The sequence below is a fragment of the Eptatretus burgeri genome, chromosome 2, assembly GCF_056783735.1.
Source record: "Eptatretus burgeri isolate ZD-2024b chromosome 2, Ebu_testis_v1, whole genome shotgun sequence".
Classification (NCBI taxonomy): Eukaryota; Metazoa; Chordata; class Myxini; order Myxiniformes; family Myxinidae; genus Eptatretus; species Eptatretus burgeri.
Window position 1 is genome coordinate 145,603,933 of NC_140962.1, and position 6,273 is coordinate 145,610,205.

Genomic DNA, 6,273 nt, shown 5'->3' on the forward strand with positions numbered 1-6,273 from the left:
TCTCTTTCACTGAAGGATGTCAGATTTAAATGGGATGCCCCACTGAAACCCTGAACTTAGAGTATGTACAGGTTAGCTGCAGTGTGTCGGTGAGTGAATGAGTGAGTCCACATTGGTTCTCAGATCTCCCGTAATCTATGAACGCCAGTGAGGCTCTCTGTCCCACTCTCTCTTCGTCTCTCTCTGTCTTGTTCTGTCTGTATTGTAGACTTTTAAGTTGGTGTAGCATTTCGTGACTGGATCTGAACTAAGAGAGAACCAAGGTCAGACATGTGCCTCATTACCTGAAGTCTTCCATCATTATTCCGATAATAGCAAGTGGCCCGTACTCGCATGGGATTCTAAACAGGGTAGATCCCTATTCCCTACCCTATTCTTTTAGAATTCTTTTAGAATAGGGTAGGGATGAACGAGGCAGAAATACAAATGGCGTCTTCTGTCATTGAGCCGGCAAGCTGAGAGCAACAATTCACATTTATTGCCATATCTGATGCATTTTAAATGCTCTAATGGCGAGGTGCTCCATTTGAAACTGTTTGTTCGATATATCTCGCTGTTTGATGTCTCGAGTGCGTAATAAAAATTTATATTGGTGTCAAAGTCAGTGACCGATTGCAAATGAATAGTAGGTTTATGGCCTTCTTGTTTAACCTGGCCTGCAAAAATATTCATCCCCCCTCCAAAGTTTTCACATTTTTATGCCACCTGAGCTTATTTCATGATGCTTTCAGATCAAACATAATGTTACGTTTGTGTTGGGGGAGGGGGGTTCGACATTCCCAAACAACAGATAGAAATGTAGAGAATAGCATGGTCCTTATACGAATAGTTAGCCAATCTCGATGTTGTAAGTTAGGAAATGTCAGCTTAAAAATCATCTTGTTTGAAGGTGCACCATACAGGGGCTGGTGCGTGGTAATAATTAATTGGGGATTATGGTTAAGGAATTGTGTGTGTAACCCCGATATAAACCTCTACTGGGGGCGCTGGGAGACTTTGCAAGAGAGAGAGAGAGAGAGAGAGAGAGAGAGAGAGAGAGAGAGAGAGAGAGAGAGAGAGGGGTGGAGTCTTTACAAACTTTTTTGTCAAAGTCAAAACTCACTTGTTCAACCAACAAGGCAAACATGAAGACCAAGGAGCTTTCCAAATAAGTCAGACATAAAGTGACGGAGAAGCACCATGCAGGAGCGGGTTATTGGAAGATTTCAGACACTCATTCTGCCTTTGAGTATGGTGAAATCCATCACTAAGAAGTGGAGACGTATAAAACCACCCAGACTCTAAGCTTGGTGATGACTTAGCGGTTGGAGTGGCTGGCTTGGGATCTTAGGGTTCTGAATTTGAGCCCCTGTCAGACATTGAAGTAACACCAGGTGGGATTCACTCAGCCTATCGTCCTTCTGAGGTCAGCGAAATGAGTACCAGTGTACTGGTAATAGGGGCATTGCATCAGTGGCATAGCCATGCTCTCAACCAATGATGCAACCAGCAGCCACTGGCTGCACACAAAGAAGAATAAGACCCAGTCTCTACCCAGATCAGGTTGCCCATCTAAACTCAGCGGCTGGGCAATCAGGAAACTGGTTTAGGATGTCACTGTAAATCCAATAGTGAGTTGGAAATATTTGCAAGGCTCAATGTCCAAAATGGGGGTGAGTATTCATCAATCAACAATATCCTGTTCCCTTCACAAAGCTGGTGTCTATGGACAGGCAGAAAGAAATATGCCATTACTAAAAGAGACGCATCTACAAGCTCGTAAAGAGTTTGTGGAAGAATCATATTAATGATACTACAGGCATGTGGAGAAACGTTTTGTGGTCAGACGAGATGAAAATTGAACTTTTTGGTCTAGATTCAAAGCGTTACGTCAGGTGCCTGCGGTAACACTGCACATAACCATTCCTCCTGCCAAGTGTTGTTGTGGCACCATCATGTTATGGGGCTGCTCTTCATCAGCAGGGACTGGAAAGCTTGTCAGGATAGAAGGGACAATGGACAGTGCAAACCATCGGAGAATCCTCGATGAAAATCTGATCGAGTCAGCCATGAATCTGAAACTGGGAAGGAGATTCACATTTTGGCAGGACAATGATGCGAAGCACAAAGCTAAAGCCACACTGGAGTGGCTGAATAGGAAGAAAATAAATGTTCTTGAGTGGCCCAGTCAAACTCCTAACTTGAACCCAATTGAACATTTATGGTGAGACTTGAAGATTGCAGTCCATCGACGATCCCCATCAAACTTGTCAGAACTAGAGAAATTTTCACATGAAGAATGGACAAATATTTCACCATCTTACTGTGCAAGGCTACTGGAGACCTTCCCAAAAATACTCATAGCAGTCATTGTTGCAAAAAGTGCTTCCACCAAGTTCTGTCCTAAGGGGCTGAATACTTTTTCAACCAGTGAATTTTGATTTGTACATGTGTTTTAACAGGTATTCCTGACATGTAACATTCAACTACAACAGCGATGAGTTTGATCTCTTCAGTTATGAATAAAAAAAGTTCATTTGGAAAAATTGTTTCCACATAATTCGAAATTCATCTAATTGTGGCATTATTGGTCGGGGGTGAATACTTTTGCAGGCTACTGTGATTCATAAGCTTCTTGGATGAATCCCACTTTTCTCTTATCTTTCATCTGACCTCCTCTCCCTTCTCCACTCTTTCCTCCCACACTCCTCTCCATCTTCCTGCTCTCCTCCTGTGCTGTAGCCATCAAGAGGACAGCTTCAAATGGTGCACAGGCCTACGGCAGAAAAGGAAAAGATGGAAGAGCTCCTCAGAATTGCAAAAACCATGACTCCACCATATACAGAGTAGAGAACCAAAGGGTGAGATAATCATTTACAGAAAATCAATCGGTATTTAAAAAGTGATGCAACCACAGAAGGTGGATCAAATGATGAGATGGTTTGCTATTTATTTATTTTCAATTTCAATCGTCCTTTGTGTCATCCCACAGATTTTGGAGAGGGCCTTGCATGTTGGAGCTAGCAAAGGATCGAACAGATCCTGACAGGAGGACTTCACAGAATCATAACAAACGGACCTAATGGAACCCTAACAGAAATCCGAATGGGATCCTTACAGATTGCAACCTATTCTAAAAATTATCATCTGTCCTACCAGGAGGCCCTAAACAGACGAAGACCATGTATCCTTGCTCATGTTGTTAGATTGAATAAAACTTACAATGTTGTATCAAATCCACGAATTATTTATTTAATCTTAATTTTGAATATCTTTGGAAGTTTGGACACTTGCACATAACAGGGCATTCCTACTCAGACAACTTTAAAAAACTTATTCCCATTGGATAAACAAACAAGGAAAATTTGAGAGGATGAGTCGCACCTTATTGCTTTGTTCATTATTAGCTTATCCGGAATTTAAATTCCAGACAAGGTATTGTCATCGCGCACCGTCTGTCTGTCCATCTCCTATTTTGACTTCTCCGGCCAAACTGCTGGGCCGATCCGGCTGAAATTTGGCAGCAACATTCCTCTCCTGACTGGTAAACAGGGATTGCAAAGCTCATTCCGGTCACGTGACTTTAAGTACGTCCAAATGGCCGACTTAGTAACTTTCTTCAAAAATCTTCTCCAGATCCACCAGTCAGAATGCCCCCAAATTTGGGTTACAACATTATGACGGAGTTGTGATGTTAAATTGCAGAGGTCATGCCGATCACGTGACGGGAAGTGTGTCAAAATGGCGTTCGCTCAAATTCCTTCCAAAATCTTCTTCTCAGGACCCACCAGTCAGAATGCTACCAAACTTGGGTTGCAGCATTAGGCCAGGGTAGGGATGTTAATTAAATTGCGGTAGTCATGCTGATCACGTGACCGGAAGTGTGTCAAAATGGCAGACTTGGTCAACTTTTGGGAAAATCGCATTAATTCCGTTATAAAACTTTTTGTCCAGACCCACCTGTCAGAATGCTCCCTAATTTGTGTTACGACATTACACCAGGGCCCACATAAGCTACAGGTTCAGTGGTCCTATTTTGTTAATGAAGGCCCACGAAGGCCCGAATGTGGGATGTTGCGTTCAAGAGGATGCCCCCACTTCCAACCTGGATGTTAACCTGGAGGCTGTCCCATCTGATAGCATTATCTGGTGGCCATTAATGATATCACCTTGGCTATCATCGTGAGTAGGCCACTGTGTGCCTCACCCTGGCTGCCCTGATGTCACCAAGATCCCATGGGGAAGGCAATGGCGAACCATGTATTTCCTTGCATAGGAATCTGCTTTGGCAGCACCTGTAGTGCAATGGTACAGGTAACTCGATGGTCATGATTATGTTTGCTTAAGGCTGAGGGAAGACCTTGCACTTAGACTCGAAAAGACTTTCACTCAGACAGTAGTTAATGCATGGAATAATCTCCTCGAATAGGTCGTTTCACCAAAATGGAAGATAGGTTTAAACTGGAATCAGATAGGTACATCGAAGCATTGGGGATAGAGGGGTACATGGACATTGGAAGGACTGGTAGGTTGCTGAGTATGAGTGGGTGATTGTACTGTATCTCCCTGTGTCATGATTGTGATGTCTGTGAGAGGGTCCAGTCTGAAAGTGAATGTGCTGTCTGTGTTTGATTATCGTCACCCGACAATCTTCTTCAGCCACCCCCACCCCCGCCCCCCAATACGGTGAAGTAGATTGGCTGTTTGAATGGTGGTTGAATTTTTTTGTTTGTTCATTTGTTTTTGAACTGTGATTTTTGTGAAAAGCATTTACTTCTTGTAAGCTGAATAAGCACAAATTTAATGAATTGAGGAGAGCGGGGAGAGCAAGACATAACGGAAGGGAGGGGTTGTGGGGAGGAAGAGAAGAAGGTGTGAGTGGGGTGGGGGTAGTGAGGAGTGCCTCCAGGGTGAGAGAGAGAGAGAGGATTTGATCGGTAGTAACCATGGATTTGCTTGGTATGTGTTCTGTTACCGCAATAAACGCATGAGAAAGCGTTGGCATCTCAAAGACACTTGATCGGAGTCCTTGTTGTTGATTACTGGCACTGAAGGCTTGTAGTCAGTGACCAACCTTATGGTTTGCAGCCCCCACAGGTCATGACAATTTTTTTTTCAAATTCCCAGACTGAAGCAAGACATTCTTTTTGGATCTGTGCATACCTGGTGCATGATGCAAAACAGACAGATCTCAACTCCCCATTGGGCTGCTTTTGTGGTAAGATGGCTCCAATGCCGTAGCTGCTAGCATCCACACTCATGGTTGTCTCCTTGTTTGTATCAAATAATGCTAAGGCCCTTGAAGAGGACAACAGTTCTTTCACCATCTTAAAGGCCTGAATTTGGCTTTGGTCCCAAACCCATGAAGGAAGCATCCTCTCAAATTAAATCATTAATTATTGATGATAGGTTACTGACATAGCGGCCCACATGATTAGTCATACCCAGGACCCTGTAGAGCTGGTTTTTTTTTTCAGGCGGCTGCATGTCCACAATCGCCTGAACTTTAGCTCATAAATCTCTGACACAATAGTGGTCAATCATGTGACCCAGAAATTCGGCTTGGTTCCTCCAATATCCACACTTTTTGTGGTAGTTTGAGACCACATTTCTTCTGGGTTTTGAGCACCTGCTCAAGATTTTCATTGTGTTCTTTGAGAGTCCTTCCAAAGACAAGAGTATCATCAACGTAGGTCATGATTCCACTGTGACCCTCCAGCAATTGCATCATCTTTTGTTGAAAGATTTCTGGTGCTGATGTGATGCCAAAAGGTAACCTATCAAAGGCATACCTGCCAAAAGGAGTGATGAACGTCGGGTAGTTGCACGAATCAGGATAGAGTGGAACCGACTAAAACCCACTCGAAGCATCGAGTTTTGAAAAACAGCATCTAACACCAGCCAATTTGGGAAGTATCTCGTCCATTTTAAGTATTGGAAACTTCTCACGCCAACCTCTTTTGTTCAACTGGTTCAGGTCAACACAAATTATTCAGCACAGGCGTCATGGGGGCACACCACGCTCCATCACTCCCTGGATCCATCCATCCTTTGGGACCATACTGGATGCAGAGCATTGGTGCTGTCTAAGCAATCTCCTTGGCTATTGGGCACAATCCTGGACGGGTCGCCACTCCAACGCAGGATACTCGAATGGCTCAATCATCCGAGCAAGCTGGTACTGATTTTGCCAAGGCTGAATCAACCCGACCTGGTATTAATTCAACAGCTGAGTGGGATTTGAACTCAGGACACTAGGATCGCAAGGCTGCCACCCGAACCATTAAGCCAACA

General features: G+C 43.8%; 1 long non-coding RNA gene across 1 annotated transcript; it reads left to right on the forward strand.

The window, feature by feature from the left end:
• The first annotated feature begins 1,044 nt into the window (after positions 1 to 1,044).
• On the forward strand, positions 1,045 to 3,348 carry LOC147033440 (uncharacterized). Its single transcript, XR_015052324.1, has 2 exons — positions 1,045 to 2,840; positions 2,972 to 3,348. It is a non-coding gene; the product is annotated as an uncharacterized LOC147033440 (long non-coding RNA).
• Positions 3,349 to 6,273: the final 2,925 nt, after the last annotated feature.